The sequence below is a fragment of the Oryctolagus cuniculus genome, chromosome 21 (genome assembly GCF_051225735.1).
Source record: "Oryctolagus cuniculus isolate XC-2025 breed Fujian yellow rabbit chromosome 21, ASM5122573v1, whole genome shotgun sequence".
NCBI lineage: Eukaryota > Metazoa > Chordata > Mammalia > Lagomorpha > Leporidae > Oryctolagus > Oryctolagus cuniculus.
In genome coordinates this window covers 34,118,579-34,139,719 of record NC_142887.1, presented here as the reverse complement: position 1 = coordinate 34,139,719, position 21,141 = coordinate 34,118,579, and the positions used below count along the sequence as shown (strand labels likewise).

The 21,141-nt window shown below is 51.0% G+C and overlaps 1 long non-coding RNA gene across 1 annotated transcript in view; it reads right to left on the bottom strand.

Annotated features, from left to right (window-relative positions):
- LOC149119918 (uncharacterized) overlaps positions 1–14,874 on the bottom strand; it is a 248,561-nt gene extending 233,687 nt beyond the window's left edge. The window contains exon 1 of the long non-coding RNA XR_016227181.1: positions 14,783–14,874. This is a non-coding gene — a long non-coding RNA (uncharacterized LOC149119918). The remainder of the gene's footprint in view (positions 1–14,782) is intronic.
- Positions 14,875–21,141: the final 6,267 nt, after the last annotated feature.

Here is a 21,141-nt window from a genome sequence, read left to right as displayed (position 1 = left end):
CAAATAAATAAAAAAAAAAAGTGGAGCAGCCAGGACTCGAACTGATGCCCACATGGGATGCTGGCACTGCAGGTGTTGGCTTTACCCGATGCACCACAGTGCCGGCCCCAAACCCACTTTCAGATTTCTCCAGAGCACCTTTGTCCCCTGCAGTCACCACACAAGCAGGGATGCCACAAGACTGGCAGATTCTCAGCAAAAGCCTTGGAGGCCAGCGGTGAGAGGAAACATTGAAGCTGCTGAAAGAAACCATCCTTGAAAACTGAAGGAGATGGGGCTGGTGCTGTGGTGCAGTAGGATAGTCCTCCACCTGCGGCGCCGGCATCCCATACGGTTCATCTTCTGATCCAGCTCTCTGCTATGACCTGGGAAAGCAGTAGAAGATGGCCCAAGTGCTTGGGTTCCTGCACCCATGTGGGAGACCCAGATAAAGCTCCTGGCTTCAGATCAGCGCAGCTCCAGCCATTGCAGCCATCTGGGGGAGGGAACCAGAAGATGAAGACCTCTCTCTCCATCTCTAACTCTACCTCTCAAATAAAATCTTAAACAAAACACTGAAGGAGAGGCACGGGACTTGTGATGCGGTGAGTTAAGCTGTCACTTGGGTGACCAGCTCAAGTCCTGGCTGCTTCACTTCTGATCCAGCTGCAGGCTAAAGCCTTGAAGCAGGCAGCACATGATGGCTTCAGTGTTTGGGCCCCACCACCACCACCACTCATGGGGGAGACCCAGGCTGAATTCCTGGCTTCAGCCTGGCCCAGCCCTGGCTGTTGTGCACATCTGAGGAGTGAACTAGCAGATGGAAGGTACTTTCTCCCTCTCCCTCTTCTACCTTTCACATACCTAAAAATAACCTGTACAGACGGACGGGGGCTGCTGTTGCCTTCTGATCGCTACAGCTCCAGATCATGTGACACGAGCACTGATGGACTGACAAAGCCTTTTGTCTTTTGTTCCCTTAAAGAAGCTGTGAGCAGCTAAAGGGGCATTCTGGCTGAAATCCATGGAGGACAGACTCACTAAAATATGTGACTTAAAATGCTGTTTTGTGAAAATTTTGAAATGTTCAGCTTTCCTCTGAAGTGCCTTAAGTAGATGCCATTGTCATATTAATGGTTTTTAAATTATATGTTTCTAAAAATTTGAGAGGCAGAGCTACAGAGAGAGGGAGATGGAGAGACATCTGCTGCTTCACTCCCCAATTGGCCACAACAGCCAGAGCTGGGCCAATCTCAAGTCAGGAGCCAGGAGCTTCCTCCAGGTCTCCCACATGGCTGCAGGGGCCTGAGCACCTGGGCCATCTTCCACTGCCTTCCCAAACCATTAGCAGTGAGGTGGATCAGAAGTGGAACAGCTGGGACTCAAACCAGCACCCATATGGGATGCCAACCCTGTAGTTGGCAGCTAAAATAACTTTAAAAATTACCAGAAAAACTGGTTAATAGAAACAATATAAAATGAATTCTGATACTAATAGCAAAGTATGTGGTGTGGGGTAAGTTTTTATTTTCTATGAGGTTATAATTGGCTCAAAATATGTTGCTCTATCCAAGTCTTGTGATAATCATAAATGGAAACCTATACTAGATACAAAAAAGATAAGGCTAATCAAGTATATCACTACAAAAAAATCAAATCACAAAGATATCAAGGGGCTGGTGCTGTGGCGCAGTGGTTTAACGTCCTGGCTTAAAGAACCAGCATCCCATATGGGCGCTGGTTCTAGTCCTGGCTGCTCCTCTTCTGATCCAGCTCTCTGCTATGGCCTGGGACAGAATAAGATTGCCGAAGTCCTTGGGCCCCTGCACCCATGCAGGAGACCCAGAAGAGGCTCCTGGCTCCAGATCGGCACAGCTCTGGCCATTGCGGCCAACTGGGGAGTGAACCAGCAGATCGAAGACCTCTCTCTACCTTTCCTCTGTGTAACTCTTTCAAATAAATCTTAAAGATATCAATAAAGATGACAAAATAACTACAAAACAGATTTAACTAAATGAAAATACAGCAGTCAAAACTCTGGGTTGACACGCGAGGGCATTGCGGATGGCGTCATGAAGAGATGCGCACCCTGCCCTATGCACAGCAGTTTTGTTCAGTGAGCAAGACGTGCAAACAACCCAGATGTCCATCAGTGGGCAAATGGAAACAGAACATGTGGTTTAGACACAAAGTGCAATAATCAGCCTTTTAAGAAAGGGGGGGGGGGAATCCTATCATTTGTGACATGAATGAACCCAGACGATCATATTTAAGATTTATTTGAAAGGCAGAGTCACAGAGAAGCAGAAGCAGAGAGGTCTTTTATCCACTGGTTCACTCCCTAGATGGCTGTAACAGCTGGAGCTGCGCTGATCCAAGGGCAGGAGCTTCTTTCCGGGTCTCCCACATGGGTGCAGGGGCCCAAGGACTTGGGGCATCTTCCACTGATTTCCTAGGCCACAGCAGAGAGCTGGCTCAGAAGTGGAGCAGCCAGAACTTGAACCAGCATCCACATGGGATGCCGGCACTACGACAGCTTTACCCGCTATGCCACAGCACCAGCCCCAATAGAGGGTAGTATTTTAAGTAAGATAAACCAGAAAGCACACATAAATGGACCAAACTTGCTCTGCCTCTGTGGCTTCCTGGGTTCTACTATTTCTCCATGTCCTCACCTGTTGGGTAGGGCTTCACTAAGCCATCGACTTGGAGAGCAAAAGACACAGTGGAATTTGTACCACAGCATCAGCCAACTTAATCTACACCTGCTGCTGTAACAAAAAGCCTGATCCATGAACAGAAATCTGAGTTCTGGGGCTGGGGAGCCCAATCTAGGCACCAGTAGATGCTGTCTCTTTGAAGAGTCTGCTTCCAAGATGGCACCTCACCGTGTGCCCCAGAGGAAACCAACACATCCCCACATGGCAGAAGGGCCCAGCTGGGACCCTGAGGTCCTTTTATAAGGTCATCAGTCCCATTTATGAGGGTTCTTCATGATTTGATCCTCTCCTAAAGGCAGCCCCTCTTTGGAAAAAAAACTTGAAAATCAGAGTTATATGGAGAGGGAAGAAACAGAGGTCTTTCATCCACTGGTTCACTCCCCAAATGGCCACTACAGAGCTGGTCCAGACTGAAGCCAGGAGCTTCCTCCAGGCCTCCCACAGGGGTGCAGGGGCCCACGCATTTGGGCCGCCTTCTACTGCTTTCCCCAGGCACATTGGCAGGGAGCTGGATTAGAAGTGGAGAAACCAGGACTCAAACTGGCATCCATAGAATATTGTCTCTATAGACAGCAGCTGAAGCCTCCAACACAGCGCCGGCCCCCAAGGCAGCCCCTCTTAAAATGCTTCACATTGGTGATCGACACACTGAGTTTGGGGGATACCTTCATACCACGGCACCAGTGGAAGTAGTTCCTTTTGATAACATGATCACAAACATACCCATGTTCACTAAGTGATCCATTCACTGTGGCTCCCTCAGCCGACTGCTTAACCTATTCCTGTTTTAACCTCCAGCCTCATCAGCCCGTTCAGGCTTCCGTACCTGCATTTCCTCTGCTTAGGCTCCTGTTCCATGTCCTGTGACTCCCGGCCTCAGTGTTCAGGCACCGTTCCCGGGCTACCCACGCATACGATGCTACCCCCCCTTCACCCCAGTGACCTTCCACTGCATCCTGTCCCCGTGCCTCTTGTCTGAAATTGTCCTGCTTCTCGATGTAACTTGCCGATCGCCCGAGTCACCCATCTCAGTACAAGTTCCTAGAAACATGAGAACCACGCGTGTCTACCACCCCTGCCCCCAGCACTCAGCCCAGGGAAGGGCAGAGCCTCAAACACCTGCATAAGTGAATGCACTATGCTGACAGCTTTCACACAAAAAAGAGGGGCCAGTGCTGTGGCACAGTGGGTTAACACCCTGGCCTGAAGAACCAGCATCCCATATGGGCGCCAGTTCTAGTCTTGGCTGCTCCTCTTCCAATCCAGCTCTCTGCTATGGCCTGGGAATGCAGAAGATGGCCCAAGTCCCTGGGCCCCTGCACCCACATGAGAGACCTGGAGGAGACTCCTGGCTCCTGGATCAGCACAGCTCCGGCTATTACTGCCATCTGGGGAGTGAACCAGCAGATGGAAGACCTCTTTTTCTGTCTCTACCTCTAACTCTTTCAAATGCATAAGTCTTAAAAAAAGACCTTAGTTTTACAAGTGAGGAACTGAAGTTTATCAAGATTAACTCAACCATTTTTACATGCCCGCCCACCCACCCCAAAAAAACAAATATGCAAACTGCAGAAAAAACAAAATGGAAAACCAGACAAAAGGGACACCTGTATCTAGAGATCCTTCACAAAAAGTCTCATTTGGGGCGGTGCTGTGGTACAGTGGGTTGAAGCCCTGGCCTGCAGCACTAGCATCCCATCTGGGCACTGGTTCAAGTCCCGGCTGCTCCATTTCCAATCCAGCTCTCTGCTAATGGCCTGGGAAAGCAAAGGATGGCCTAAGTCCCTGGGCCCCTGCACATGCCTGGGAGACACAGAAGAAGCTCCTGGCTTTGGATCACCTCAGCTCTCTGGCTGTTGCAGTCATGTGGGGAGTGAACCAGTGGATGGAAGCCTTCTCTCTTGCTCTACCCCTCTAACCCTTTCAAATTAAAAAAATCCTTCCTTAAACTTGTTTTAAGTGTCTCATTTGTCCTTATACCAGGCATCTAGAACAGTCTAGGACACAGCAGAGGAACATCTAAGTTCAAGTTGAAGCCTCAAATCCCTGAGACCCGAGTCCAGTTGATGTTGTAAGACAGAGACGAGCATGAGATCATCCTTTATGTTGAAAGTTAAAATATTCTTCACAAGCAACAGATCAGCTGGGCCCTGCCTCTCCCATCGTGTCAGAACACCTCCTGCAACAAGGTGCCGGAGTCTCGGCCAGCGACTAGAAGCTACCCAGACACGTGCAAGTAAGGACACTGAACCACGGCACTTCCGCTGGCTGGCTGTGCGCGCACTATTGCACGGTGGAGCTCTGCACAGCTTTCAGCCCTCAGCGCTACGCAGTTTGTGGGTCTCGCCTCCCCCATCTGATCCAATGCTGTCCAGCTTAGCTTAGCCATGGTTTGGCTTCTAAAGCAGCGTTAATCCAGGGTGGTCATCCACATGTCCAGAGCATTCAACAAGGATAGGATACTTCAACATTCTTCAGCTCGAGCACTGCCACACACCGTCTTATCTGTAGGAGGGGCAGTTTAGGAGGTCGTGGGAGATGACCACCCCGGGGTGGGGGCAGCAGCACAGGGCTGGCAGCAGGAACTCAGGTGGCAGCAGGAGCTCAAGACCACCCCCACCCAGCAGTCTCCAGGGCGCAGGCATCACATGGAGCAGGCTGTTGCTGCCCACGCCCACGTTCTGCAGGTGGGCAGTGTGAAGTCTGTAGGACAGATGGGTAATATCGGTGCCCAGAAGTCCACATCTTAAGGTCTCCAGTGGTCTCTGCATGTCACTAAGACAACACAAGTAGTTATTCCCAGGGAGCTGAGGCCAGCTCTTAGCTTGGTACAGCTCCATTGCCCCCCCCACACGCCCTAAGACGACCATAGGAGACCATCTCCTCACTTCGAGAGGACTTCAGAGTCAGGTGGTCTCCTATACCTACCGTGGATGCTACATACACATTACTGGGCCACTGCTACCCACGTGAGCCTCACTTCTGCCACAGAAGCTATGAAGGTCAAGCTTTGGAAAGATCTCTGCACACTAGGGCTGATCTGTTCCTAGGTGACGAGTTTGGGAAGATGCTCCACCCCCCCTTGCACCCCTTTTCCCCCCAACTGCTAGCTTCCTAGTTGAGCAGAAGGCCTACTGGAGTTTCCACAAGCTCACCATTTGTGAGAGGGGTGCCTAGCCTAGCCGTGAAGACAGCAGCACTGCACAAATGTGGTGCTAGTTTGATTCCCAGCTCCAGCTTCCAACTCCAGAGCCCTGCTCATGAGGGATTCAAGGGTTCCTGCTGTCCTGGATTGAGCAGTGTCACCACCCACCCCCACCTGCATGTCCAACAGGAGTCTTTGAATGGAAATAGGGTCATGGCAGATGTGATCAGGTCAAGGTGAGGTTAGACTATAGAGGGTAGGTCCCTAGTCTGTTGACTGCAGTCCCTTAGAGACACAGACACACAGGGGAAGAAGCCATGTGCAGAGGCAGACTACCTGGACATGCCAAGGAGTGCAAAGGATCACCAGCAAGCAGCAGGAGGTAGAATATCAAGCAACAACTCCTCCCCCGGAGCTTTTGGGGGGAGCACGGCCATGTCCACACCTTGACTTCCGACGTCCAGCCTTCACTTACAAGGGAATACATTACCGTGTTTTCAGCCACCCAGCTTGGGATCCTATGAAGGGACCCCTGGGAGTCTACTACACAGGCCATTTCATATTCAAACAACCCTCCACGTGCTCACCTGGCAGCTGTGTGGCTGGCCCAAGAGACAGCAAAGCTTACGGAGGTAGTCCAGCTTATCCAGCCAGGAGAAGGCCACAGGAGTTCCTGGAGATGCACCGTGGTGTGAGCAGGTCTGCTCCTGCTGGGGTGGGGGAGGGGGAATGAGCCAGGTCGGGTCTGGCTGACCCTGCAGCCTGTGGCTGCCAACATCGGCTCCCCTTTCCCCAGGATCTTCACCACAGGGGGCACGGCACTCCATGAGCAAGCAGCTTCCTGCCCTGGAGGCATGGAGACCCTCCCCGGGCATGGAGGAGACAGGACAGGAAGTGGCGACTTCCTGTCAGAGCAGGAGACCATCTCACTCTGCCTTGGAAGATGAGAGCAAGGCAAGAGTCCCCCAGCTCTGGGACCCATGGAGGCTCCGGCCTTGGATCTTTTACTAGCCTGGCCTTGGCCACGACCGAGTCCGGCCCTGTCTTGGCTAGTGCGTGTGCGTGTGCATGTGCATGTGTGACAAAAAAGGGATGAGAGATCTCCCAGCACATCTCCCTCCTAGGTAAAGCCCAGCACCCTCAGCTTTGGCCTTCTGTGAAGATGGGCAAGGATACAGGCTCCTTCAAGCAGCTGCAGCCCTGGGATGCAGCAGGCCTTTGGTCCCTGTCCCTCCACAGGCCACCAGCTGTCCCACCCCACCTGCCACCCCAGGCACTGGGGTTTGTCCACACAATGCTTCTCTGCAGGCCTCTCGTCCCTTCTCACACGCAGCCCTTTGTCAGAGGGCCGTCCCCACTCCTGCCCACCTCAGGCAGACCTGACCTACACCCAACAGGTGCACGTCCACGGAGGCTCCCACCCTGGGGTGACTCCCACTGACTGTGCCTCTGCCCGCACCTCCCCCTGCTCCAGCCTTACCTGGGTGAGCACACTGACTGTGCCTCTGCCCACACCTCCCCCTGCTCCAGCCTTACCTGGGTGAGCAGCGGGACCACAACTCCTGAGCCATGGCTACTCGATGATCCCAGCTGGAGGCAAGGAGAGGGCCAGGCCTGTGCCATCACTGTCCATCTTCGAGCAGCCGTCATCAAGGGCAGGGTCAGGAAGAGGGAGCTCTCCAGGAACAGGACACAGTTGAGTCCTCAGCACTCAGCAGGCTCCACACTGCAAGATACAAGACACCGAGAGGGGGACTGGTCTGTGCATCTCCACCAACCCGAGAACAAGACGGGGGAACCCTCAAGCAATCCCACACCGCTCAGCCTCTTCCCATGTCATGCAAGGGCAGCCCAGGCCTCCCCGCTGACAGCAACATCCTCACCACCCACTCCTGCTCATGCCTCGAGCAGAGACCCACAGCTCCCTTTCTGCCCAAGAGAAGCCACAGGGGCTTCTTCCAGTCCTGGACACTTGGGGGCTGGCAGGAAGACAGACATCTCAGCATATCCGCTGTTCCTTAACAGGTCTAAGTGGAGAGAGCTTGTGTCCCCTCCCAAACCCCCCCCCCCAGGGAATTCCCATCAGCACATGCACAGGTTCAGGAGCCAGAGAGAAGGTGCACTGAGGGCTTAACTTCTGTGCAGACTGCAGCTCAGAGCTCAGCTTGTAAGGGGACAGGGAAGCCACCAAGAATCAAACCAGGCTGGTGGCCCAGGCATGGCCCCAGGAAAGTGGACTGATGGGCGAGGCCCAGCTTCCTTTCCCAGCCAGGAATCCAAGCCTCTCAGCACAATGGCCCTCAGCTCAGGAGTCTGCCAGGTGACAGACCAGGAGCCTAAGTGCATCGATTTGGGAGATTTCTCACAGTGAACAGCCAGGCACAAAGGCTACACTCTACAGCGCTATCTGCAACTGCTTAGGCACCGCCTTCCTGTCGCTCCCCCTCTTCGTGGAGGAACGACACTAAACCCTGCCTAGGCTTCATATCTGAGTCATGGCACCATCATGTCGCTCCCCCTCTTCGTGGAGGAATGACACAGGACCCTGCGCTGTTCTTTCGTCTGCTCGGCCCTCCCCGGGTTTGCTGCTGGTTCTTCCCGGGTTGGCTACCGTCCCTTCCACCTCCGTGGAAGGGCGGTTCCCCCTAGCCACTTTTCCCCACTTCCGCGGGGGAGCGGCACACCGCCGGCCGGCTCTCTTGGGGGCTGCACAGGTGTTCCTTCAGATAGATGTTCCTTTTAGATGTTCCTCGTGCATGTTGTCTCTCTCCTCCTTTATAGTCCTCCTCCGCCAATCCCAACTCGGCTGCCCACACGCCGAGTATGCTGCTCTCCTCCAATCAGGAGCAGGATCAGCTCCTGGAGGTCATCACTCAAGTTGGCAAGAGGCAGCTGCGTAGAAGCTGTTTCCTCCTCTCTCAGCGCCATATTGTGGGAGAGCAGATGCATAGAATAAGTCTTAATTCCAGTAACAGTCTAGTCCGAGTTGCTCCCCACAGATCCCCCTTTCTTTTTATTTTTGGCATTGATACGCGCCTGTCTTCGGTGCCCCGTGGCACACACTCTGCTCTGCTTGCTAGAGTTGCCCACAGGTGCTTACAAGCCCTACCAATCAGGCAAACCGAGTCCGGGTCCTCTCTTCGCCATGTTGTGAGGAGGTTTTTAGGTGCTGATGCGTGCCTGTGTTCGGTGCCCTGCAGCGCATGCTCTGCTCTGCTAGAACTGCCTGCAGGTGCTTACAAGCCCTAGCAATCAGGCAAACCGAATCCAAGCCCTCTCATTGCCGTCTTGTGGGGAGACTTATTGGTGTTGATTCGTGCCTGTCTTCGCTGACCTGCAGCCGCCCACAGGTGCTTATCGTCTTACTAATAAGGCAGACCGAATCCAAGCTCTCTCATTGCCATGTTGTGGGGAGGCCTTATTTTTCTCTATTTCTCTATCTCCGGGCATTCCTATCTCTCCCATTTTACTTCTATCTTCCAGCATTCCTATTTCTCTCATTTTACTTCTAAACTTCTGTTTCTCTTATCCCTGCGGCATCCCGACGCCCGCCCCGAGGCTGCTTCTCGGCGCCTCGCCCCGCGGCGGGTTCCCGGCTCTGCGCCGCTTCAGCCCGTGCTTCTCTCATCTGCGCGGCTTCCTGGCGCCTGCCCTGCGGCGGGCTCCCGGCTCTGCGCGGCTCAGCTTCGCGCGCTCCGCGGTCTCCACGCCCTTCGCGCCCGCACCACGGCCTTCGCGCCAGCCCCGCGTTCCCTATCTATTCACGCCCCGTGCTCTCTGCACGCGGTGGCTTCCGCGAATCACACAGCGTAGCTCACGTTTCCACCACCGGCATTCAGTCCAAGTTACCCGGACTAACCTGGCGAATTCCAACCTGGCAGCCCACGTCTCTGCCTCTGGTTCCAGATTTTCGCCTTTTGCTCCCCAGGCTGACTTGAAGAATTCCAAGCTGGCTTACGTCTCCGCCTCGGCCTGCCCCCGCGGCTTCAATTTCCCTAACATTTTTCTCTACCCGGTATGTTTCCCTAAGTTTTCTTCCAACAATATTCCTCCCTCATTTCTCCTGGCCTCTCCCCACAGTCCGTATCCAAGTCTAAGTTTCTTCTAGGTTTCACTTTCACTTTCAACCTGCAGTCCGTATCTGAGTCTAAGTTTCTTCTTGCTCTCACTTTGAATCCTAACTTCTTTCCCACAGTCCGTATCTGAGTCTATGCCTAGGCTTTCAATAGCTTCTTCCGGCACCTTTTCCGTCCGGCTTTTCCCTAGGCTCTTTGCTAGTCTCTCTCTCCGGTATTTTCCCACTTCTTCCCGTTTCTTCCCTCCTGGGTTCCCTATCCGAGTCACGGCACCATTATGTCGCTCCCCGTCTTCGTGGAGGAACGACACTAAACCCTGCCTAGGCTTCATATCCGAGTCACGGCACCATTATGTCGCTCCCCGTCTTCGTGGAGGAGCGACACAGGACCCTGCGCTGTTCTTTTGTCTGCTCGGCCCTCCCCGGGTTTGCTGCTGGTTCTTTCCGGGTTGGCTACCGTCCCTTCCACCTCCATGGAAGGGCGGTTCCCCCTGCCACTTTTCCCCACTTCCACGGGGGAGCGGCACACCGCCGGCCGGCTCTCTTGGGGGCTGCACAGGTGTTCCTTCAGATAGATGTTCCTTTTAGATGTTCCTCGTGCATGTTGTCTCTCTCCTCCTTTATAGTCCTCTTCCGCCAATCCCAACTCGGCTGCCCACACGTCAAGTATGCTGCTCTCCTCCAATCAGGAGCAGGATCAGCTCCTGGAGGTCATCACTCAAGTTGGTAAGAGGCAGCTGCGTAGAAGCTGTTTCCTCCTCTCCCAGCGCCATATTGTGGGAGAGCAGATGCATAGAATAAGTCTTAATTCCAGTAACAGTCTAGTCCGAGTTGCTCCCCACACTTCCCACTGCCTGTCCTTAAATGCACAGAGCTAAGGAGCTAAGGCGCACACCCTTGTGGCTGGGGCCGCCTTGCGGTGCAGTGGGCTAAGCTGCCGCCAGCTCGTTCCCCACCTCGGAGTGCTCCAGACCCAGTGCCCTCAGGTCATGTTCCATGTGCACAGTTGAGTGAATCACTGGCCACAGGCAACTAAACTCCACTTCCAGCCTCGCCCTGCTCCCCGGGAGGTCAGGGGGTGGAACTCTAGTACTGTAGCTGGTTGCTCTGGCAACAGCTTTCCCAGTGGCCACACCAGGCTAGACTGAGGTGTGGTTAAAAAGGCTTATTGCCAATAAAGGGTTCTATTCACCTTACTTGTGCCTGAGTGACCTCAGCAATGGGGGGTGGTGGATGGGTAATGAAAATTTAACAGGTGCTCCTATGCCCTCATCACTTAGGAAACCACAAGGGCTCCAGGGGTTCTGGCCAGGAGGCAGGGATGGAGACCAAAATATCTTCCTTCTACGTTGATGGATGTTTAGACAGGCAAATGGTAAACAGTCGGAGAAAAATACTGTGGCTGTTAGTCAATTTAAAGAGCTGATATGAGGGTAAGAGGAACGGTGTGTCAATGAAGAGGTAAAATGGATAATCCCAGGGACTGGCGTAGTGGGTTAAGCTGCGGCCTGCGACACTAGTGTCCCATATGGGTACTGGCTTGAGTCCTGGCTGCTCCACTTCCCATCCAGCTCTCTGCTCCTGTGCCCAGGAGAGCAACAGAGGCTCAAGTGCTAGGGCTCCTGCCACCTCCACAGGGACCTGGACAGAGTTCCAGGATTCGGGCTCCAACTCTGACCAGCCCTGGCTGTTGCAGCCATTTGGGGAATGAACCAGCAGATGGAAGACTTGTCTTCCCAACTCTGCATTTCAAACAGATAAAACATCTCTTAAATAAATGGATAATCCTGTTTCAGGACAGGAAAAAGCAGGAAATTGACAAACCTAGGGGGGAAAACATGGACTTAACAGTGTGCATCATGTGGAGACCAGGTAGTAACACAGAAATTAGTATAAGACCAACAACTTGTGCCAAGAAGCCACTACCACTTGGAGTGGGAATGGGGGTGGCAGATGGACTACTTTCATTACCATCCTATCCCATGGTACTACTCATGGCTTTTAAAATAGAAAAGGAAAACACAGCCCCCTACTGCCCATCTGCTTCTGCCACAGCACAGGCTGTTGAGAGGTAGTGAGATAGACCCCGGGACAGGATCTCATCTTGCTGGACCACCAACCAAACACAAAGCAAGGAGCAAGGGTGCACCAGTCACCACTGACTGCAGATAACAGGGGCCAAGGGTGAGTGAGCGGGATGGGAGGGGGGTCAGCTCTGAGCTGGGAGCCCAGGATCGGGATGCGAGCTTCCACCCTCACGGGATCAGCAGCCAAGAAGTGGAACTAACAGCACAGCCCACTACTTAAAGAAAATGACCCGGGGCCGACATCGTGGCACTGAAGGTTAAGCTGCCACCTGTGATGCCTGCATGCCATATAGGCACCCATTGGAGACCCAGCTGCTCCACTTCTGAACCAGCTCCCTGCTAAAGTGCCCAGGACAGCCGAGATGGCCCAAAAGCCTGGGCCCCTGCCACCCACGTGGGAGACCCAGAAGCAGCTCCAGGCTCCTGGATCTGACTTGGCACAGCCCAGCCCTCACGGACATTTGGGGAGTGACCCAGCAGATGGAAGACCTCTCCCTAACTCGGCCTTTCAAATACATCTGTAAAAATAAGTGGCCCAATCCTGTTTTGATTCTGGTTAAAACCAACCAGATGTGCTTGTACGTGGACACGAGTTGGCTCGAGACCATCTAGCGGTGAATGCACCGTAGTAGCCGGACCCAGCTGAGGCTGAAGGACCCCATGCCCGAGCAGCAGCCTCAGCTAACTCACCTAACACAGGAAGCCCAAACCCCTCACTGTTCATTCTCCACCCTCAGCTGAACGAGAAACTCGTGTTACCTCAATAACTCCATGGGCATATGCATCCACCACCCTTTGAATAGACATCATCCATCCCAGAACTTCATGAGCAGGTAGAACTTCCCTGAAAACAAGCCCTGTAAGCGGTAGCTCTTGGCTGCTCCAGTTTTTGGTCACAAGACACCCTTGCTCCTGGCTTAGTTGACCGAGATGGTTCTGAGCATCTTCATTAGCATTAACAGTGTACAAGGGGCCGGCACTGTGGTGCAGCAGGTAAAGCTGCCGCCTGCCGTGCTGCCATCCCACATGGGCACCAGTTCGAGTCCCGGCTGCTCCACTTCTGATCCCACCCTCTGCTGTGGCCTGGGAAAGCAGAAGATGGCCCAAGTCCTTGGGCCCCTGCACCTGCATGGGAGACCTAGACAAAGCTCCTGGCTTTGGATCGGCGCAGCTCCGGCCATTGCAGCCAGCTGGGGAGTGAACCAGCAGATGGAAGCCCAACCTCTCTGCCTCTCCTTTCTGTGTAACTCTTTCATGAAATAAAAAAATCTTTAAAAAAGGAGGGGGGAGGGGAGCCACAGGCTAGGAAGAGATGTTTTCAGTGGCTGTAGTTAATGTACTAACACAATTAAGAATTATGTTAACCATGAGAAAGATACCCCAGAAGTGGGATTTTCCCCTAACGAGCAAAGTGTATCAATAGACAATTCAGAGAGGGAGTCACTGTGTCCTCACTTGATCTGGAACTTAGTTCTGGAATCCAGGCACTCAAGTAGAGCATGGGGAAGACGGTAAACATGGCCGAGTTCAGCCAAGCAAGTGCAGACTTAGGAACAGCAGCAAGGGGACTTTCGGGCCACGTGAAACCCATCCGTGTAGCTAAGGTGCTTACTGATGTCAGGCTCCTGCCCTCCCAGAAGCCGGGAGGTGGGGGCCCTTCCTCCAGGTGTTGGCTGTAGCCGTGAACCTGCTTGGCCATCTTGAGTCTTCTCAGCAGGCAGATGAAGGCTGCAGCCTACAGTTGTTAGGAACCCTTCGCATTTGTTCAAGTTGGCTGGAGGCCTGGTTGAAGAGGGCTCAGGGGAGCCCGGTAGGGAGTTTGGTCAAGGAATCTGCCAGTACATATCAGCAACAGCCTATTAGTCAGTAGTGGTAGAGGGGTGAGTATTTGGTGCAGCCTCCATAGACCCCCCAAATCCCATATGGGAGCACCTGGGCTTCAGTCCCAGCTCCGCTCCCAATTCCAGCGTCCTGCGGACCTGCACCTGGGAAGCAGCAGGCGATGGCTCTAGTCCCTGGGTCCCTGCCACCCACATCAGAGACCCAGGTGGAGTCAGGGGCTCCTGGCCCAGCTTCAGCTGTTGCAGGCATTTGGGGAGTCAACCAGGGATAGGAGCTCACTGTGTCTGTCTGCCTTTCAAATAACACGGAAATAAGTGGTGAGGAGAACCAAGTATACTCCTGTGCTCCATCACAGCCTTAATGGTGTATGAGCAGTACCTGCAGGAGGAACGGAGCTTCAACCTGGAGACAGCATGGACACACAATGGGCGGTAGAAGCAAAGGGTGGAAAACACACGCAGAATCTTCAGGAATTGGGTTTTAACATCTCCAGCTTTAGACTATCAAGCTAGTTACAGTTTGGGCCATGCTTTGGAGTACCAGTCAGAATATAGTTATCTCACCAGCGTTTGAAAACAACCTAAAGCAGGGCCAGCTCTGTGGCACAGCAGGTAAAGCTGCCGCCTGCAGTACTGGCGGTCCCACAAAGGTGCCGGTTTGAGTCCCAGCTGCTCCACTTCCAGTCCAGCTCCCTGCTAATGCACCTGGGAAAGCAGTAGAAGATGGTCCAAGTGCTTGGGCCTCTGTACCCATGTGGGAGACCTGGAAGAAGTTCCTGGCTCTGGCCTGGCCCAGCCCCAGTCATTGGGGCCATTTGGGGAGTGAACCAGCATGATGGAAGAGCTCTCTGCCTCTCTGTAATGCTGCCTTTCAAATAAGTTTTAAAGCAGGCAAACCAAGCAAGAACAAAGGACCGAGATGAAGCAGAACCTACCTACAGCCCTGCAGCGTGACACCTCGAGCCCTGAGCCACGCCGGCACCAAGCAGAGGATGGTGGGAAAGCTGCTGCACCTATTGTCGCCGCCACCTTCCTGTGCTTATAAAGGAGCCGCCGAGGCCTCTCATTGGTCACACTGACTAGGTGCCCACCCCCAGGCCAATCAGCTCTGAGCTGGTGTGGGGCTGATGTAATGCCCCCAGTAGCTCCCTGCACTACCTTTTTTTTTTTTAATTGTCTCCCACGTTGCATATCAGGGCTCAATCCACGGTGTCTTCTCCAGTTTGTCGATGTTGCCTTGGCCAACAAAGCAGTCAGTCTGTTTTCCCACCAGACTTGGTTCCTAGAATCCCCCCATCGACTGCACATTTTTGCGGTTGTCTTGTGTGCTTGCTTTTTGTGTTTTTTTTTTTTTTCTGGAAGGTTTTCCCCAGAAATCCACCCAACCACACACACACACACACACAGACCCTTTTCTTCCTTAATTTACATTTTGGAGAGAGGCACTTGTTTCCCTCATCCCCTGCTCTGGCTGCTGTCAATGCCCTCTGGCCATAGAACACCAACCCCTCCAAGTCTTTTCTCTCTGAATTTTTTTAAGGTTTATTAAAACAGATTTAGAGAAGCCAGAAGCCAGGATTCCATCCAGGTCTCCCACATGGGTAACAGCGCCCAAGTACTTGAGCCATCTACCCCTGGCTTTCCCAGGTGCATTAGCAGGGAGCTGGATTGGCAGTGGAGCAGCTGGGACTCCAGCCGGCACTCCAACATAGGGGGCTGGTGTTGCAAGCGGTGGCTTAACCCACTGCACCACAACACAGACCGTTCCTCTAAAAAACTTCAAGTCAGTCTTACTTTGTCTCTCCCTATAGTCATTTAGACAGCCCAAAGACATGACTAGATACCCCCGATACAACTAAACACCTGACTTTCATTGTTAAATACAATCAGGTGGGGCCAGCACTGTGGTGTAGTGGGTAAAGCCACTGCCTGCAGTGCCGGCATCCCATATGGGCACCAGTTCGAGTCCCAGCTGCTCCACTTCTGATCCAGCTCTCTGCTATGGCCTGGGAAAGCAGTGGAAAATGGCCCAACGTTTCACTACAGGTGAAATCACTTTAGATGTTTTCTTAGATAACTGAAAATTTCATTCCAAATCCACCTATATTTAAAAAAAATTTCTAACCATCTTTGAAGGAAATATTTCTCAACTCTTTCCTTTAGAAGTAGATAAAATATGACTTTATTTGGATTTTATAAAATAAGCTCTGAGTGGGGCCTTGCAGCCTCTTAGTTAATGTTCTGTTTGTCACTCCAGGTTTTGGCTCGCTCGCTGGCTCTCTCCTGTGTCTCTGTTACCTCTGTCTATCTGTCCTTACTGCCTTGCTCCCAGCTATCTGCCAGCTATTTAAGGTTGTCAGCCAACTGCTGAGTAAATGCACTGTTTGTGCAGTGCTTATACAAAATTGACCTGTTTGGTGTTAGTGTTTATCCTAACACTAACACATGATGGATGGTGCATTTCTCCAGATATACTGACCCCTCTACTGATTTGCAGAGAAGCACGTATGTTTGCAGTGTGGGGTCAGCTTATTTTAATTTGGATCGTACACTAGGTTATTTTAAACTTTGGGAATATTAAGCTTTGAGTTGAGGTAATTTTTAAAAGGTACTGTATTCAAAGAGAACTAATTCTACCTAAAGCCTTTGTAAGTCATTAAAAACCAAGTTAGTCAAATCTAGAGAGAGAGAGAGAGAGAGAGAGAGAGAGAGAGAGAGAGAAAGGAAGGGAGGGAGGAAGGAAGAAGGAAATGGGCCAAGTCCTCAGGCCCCTGCACCCACATGGGAGACCCAGAAGACGCTCCAGGCTCCTGGCTTCAGATCAGCTCAGCAGTGGCCATTGCGGCCAATTGGGGAGTGAACCAGTGAATGGAAGACTCTCTCTCTCTCTCTCTCTCTCTCTGCCTCTGCCTCTCTGGACCTCTGCCTTTCAAGTAAATAAATAAATCTTTAAAAAAAAAGACATGGCCAAAATGCAAAAGATGTATTGAATTTTTAAAGCTATTGTCTGTAATTATATCTAATATAGTCTCAATCATTTATAAAAATTCACCACCTTTAACCAAAGTAACCAAAGCTGTTTTCATCAGATAGAAAAATCTAGGACTGTTGATCTGTTTTTCTCCAGATGGGTTTTTCCCAGGGTCCAGACACAGTCAACACACAAGAAAAGCCCCAGTGTCCACGGGGGAAGAGGGAAGCAGGGTTTCGGGGCCATGGCAGGCAGGGCAGCAGCAGGTACACACAATCCCAGGGGCAAGTGCGCAGATGGGGGCACCAGGAGGGGCTTCCAGGTGGGCCTCATCTCCATCTTCCTAACCTGGGCCCGGGAGCCAGGAACCCTCTGCCTGGCCCCTCCAGGTAACAGCGGGAACTCTCAGTACCCCCATGCCCTTCTTTGGTCTGTTCAGGCCCTGTGGGCACCTGGAGGGGTCTTTGCTAGTGAGTGGACCCTAGCAATCTGGGAACCCCTCTCCTGACACCTTCTCCCTCCATTACAGGTTCAGAAAGTTCTCTGCATTGACCTGTTTCAAACTTGTCTATCAATCAAAAGGGTGTGTGTGTGTGTGTAGTCTTCCTAGACAGAAGTAGAGGTGTGGTGGAGGGGCTAAATCAAGGTAGGAAGACGTGCTGTTGGCACACCAGAGAAAGCCAATCATTGCTCCCTCTGGGGGTCTTGCCCAAGAGGTGAGGGTTGAAAGAATGGTGGAATCCTGTGTCAGTGGCTGCCAAGGGCCACCAAGTCCTTCCTCCAAGTAAGCAGTTGGGCGGAAGTTGGAAGGCCACCAAGGGAATCGGTGTTTGATCAGTTGCCATCAGCTTAAGTAGGCAGAAACAAGGTGAGGAGTGTGGGGCGGTGGATTGTGCACAGGAAACAGGGCTTGGGGAAGGGTCTGAGCCAATCTTGAAAGATGGTGTCATGAAAAGGAATCTGAGAGGCCAGAAGCCAGCACCGTGGTATAGTGGGCTAAGCCTCTCCCTGCAGTGCCAGCATCCCATATGGGCACTGGTTCAAGTCCCAGCTGCTCCACTTCTGATCCAGCTCTCTGCTATGGCCTGGGAAAGCAATAGAAGATGGCCCAAGTCCTTGGGCCCCTACACCCATGTGGGAGACCAGGAAGAAGCTCCTGGCTCCTGGCTTCAGACTGGTGCAACTCCAGCCATTGCAGCCATTTGGGCAGTGAACTAGCAGTTGGAAGACCTCTCGCTCTAACTCTCTCTAACTCTCCCTCTCAAATAAATACATAAATCTTAAAATAAAATAATAAGGAATCTGAGTCTGTTCCCTCACCCCACATTGCCTTTTCATAAGCCACATATACCCGCTGACCACCGGGAATATGACTGGTCCAAAGTAAGATGAATAAAAAATAAAAAAATTAACATTTATTTAGTAAATATAAATTTCCAAAGTACAGTTTATGGATTACAATGGCTCCTCCCCCCCATAACTTCCCTCCCACCCACAACCCTCCCATCTACCACTCCCTCTCCAATTCCATTCACATCAAGATTCATTTTCAATTATCTTTATATACAGAAGATCAATTTAGTATATATTAAGTAAAGATTTCATCAGTTTGCACCCACACAGAACATAAAGTGTAAAATACTGTTTCAGTACTAGCTATAGCATTAATTAACATTGAACTACACAATAAGGATGGAGATCCTACATGGGGAGTAAGTGCACAGTGACCCCTGTTGTTGACTTAACAATTTGGCACTCTTGTTTATGGCGTCAGTAATCTCCCTAGGCTCTTGTCATGAGTTGCCAAGGCTATGGAAGCCTTTTGAGTTGGCTGACTTTGATCTTATTTAGAAAAGGTCATAGTCAAAGTGGAAGTTCTCTCCTCCCTTCAGAGAAAGGCACCTCCTTCTTTGATGGCCCATTCTTTCTATTGGGATCTCACTCGCAGAGATCTTTCATTAGGTCCTCTTTTTTTTTTTGCCAGAGTGTCTTGGCTTTCCATGCCTAAAATACTCTCATGGGCTCTTCAGCCAGATCCGAATGCCTTAAGGGCTGATTCTGAGGCCAGAGTGCTGTTTAGGACATCTGCCATTCTATGAGTCTGCTGTGTATCCTGCTTCCCATGTTGGATCGTTCTCTCCTTCTTAATTCTATCAGTTAGTATTAGCAGACACTAGTCTTGTTTATGTGATCCCTTTGAGTCTTAGACCTATCACTAACCAGAATCTACAAAGAGATCAAGAAATTCCACAACATGAAAACAAACATCCCACTTAAGAGATGGGGCAAGGACCTCAATAGACATTTTTCAAAAGAGGAAATCCAAATGGCCAACAGACACATGAAAAAATGTCCAGGATCACTAGCAATCAGAAAAATGCAAATCAAAACCACAATGAGGTTCACCTCACCCCGGTTAGAATGGCTCACATTCAGAAATCTATCAACAACAGATGCTGGTGAGGATGTGGGGAAAAAGGGACACTAACCCACTGTTGGTGGGAGTGCAAACTGGTTAAGCCACTATGGAAGTCAGTCTGGAGATTCCTCAGAAACCTGAATATAACCCTACCACATGACTCAGCAATCCCACTCCTTGTGATTTACCCAAAGGAAATTAAATTGGCAAACAAAAATGTGGTCTGCACATTAATGTTTATTGCAGCTCAATTCACAATTGCTAAGACCTGGAATTAACACAAATGCCCATCAACAGTAGACTGGATAAAGAAATTATGGGACATGTACTCTATAGAATACTATACAGCAGTCAAAAACAATGAAATCTGGTCATTTGCAACAAAATGGAGGGATCTGGAGAACATCATGCTGAGTGAATTAAGCCAGTCCCAAAGGGACAAATACCATATGTTCTCCCTGATCGGTGACAACTGACTGAACACCAAGAAGGAAACCTGTTGAAGTGAAATGGACACTATGGGAAACGGTGACTTGATCAGCTGTTGTCATGGCTGTTGATGTACAACTTAATACTTTATCCCTTTTAGTATTTTTTTGTTCTACTTCATACTATTGGTTTAACTTTGCAATCAACACACACTTATTCTTAGGTGTTTAAAGTTAACTGAAAAGTGATCTCTGTTAAATATAAGAGTGGGAATAAGAGAGGGAGGAGAGGTACAATTTGGGACACGCTCAAGCTGACTTGCCCCAAATGGTGGAGTTAGAAACGTGTCAGGGGATTCCAATACAATCCCATCAAGGTGGCATGTACCAATGCCATCTCACTAGTCCAAGTGATCAATTTCAGTTCACAAAAATAAATTTTTTTTAAAAAAAGATGAGTGACAAGTGCAAAATACACAATGGATTTTGAAGAGTGGGCACCAAAATAGTCAACAATCTCATGCCCAATTTTTATGTTGATTATAGGTTGAAGAATAATGTTTGGGGTATTTCTGTTAATAGGAATATATTATGGGGGTTGGCGCTGTGGCATATCAAGTAAAACCACCGCCTTCAGTGCCAGCACCCCATATGGGCACTGATTTGAGTCCCAGCTGCTCCACTTCTGATCCAGCTCTCTGCTATGGCCTGGGAAAGCAGTAGAAGATGGCCCAAGTCCTTGGGCCCCTGTACCTGTGTGGGAGGCCCAGAAGAAGCTCCTGGCTTCTGGATTCAGATGGGCCTGCTTCCAGCCATTGCAGCCATTTGGGGAGTGAACCAGTGAAAAGAAGACTAACCTCTCTCTCTCTACCCCCCTTCAAATAATTAATCTTTTTTAAAAACATATTAAAATCATTTATTTTTTTAAAAAAGGTTTATTTACTTATTTGAAAAGTGAAGTTATAGAGAGGGAGAGGCAGAGGCAGAGAGAGAGTTCTTCCATCCATTGGTTCACTCCCCAAATGGCCACAACAGCCAGAGCTGGGCCAGGCCAAATCCAGGAGCCAGGAGCTTTCTCCAGGTCTCCCATGCCGACCCCCATCTCTTTCTTTTAAATTGTTTTAAAAAATATGGTCACTATAAAAATTGGAAACTACAGATGTATCTTGCCTATGTACCTGAAGGTGTGGAAAAGAATGAAGGGTTAGAGAGGTGGAATGCAGGCAAGGCTGGATCTGGTAGCAGTGACAGTGAGGTGTGCAGGGCACAGGCTGCAGCCCGAGGCCTGATAATGGCTGAGGCTGGACCTGACTCAGCTGGAAGGAAAAGACAGGCTGGTGATTGGCAAGGAAAGGGTGACAGTGGCGTTTTGTGGAGTGCCTGTGACAGTCAACCCCAGGGCTAAATGCTTCATGTAAAATGTAAAATGAATCCACGCTAGTCTATGTACCTACATGCTACCTGGTAAACCTCCAA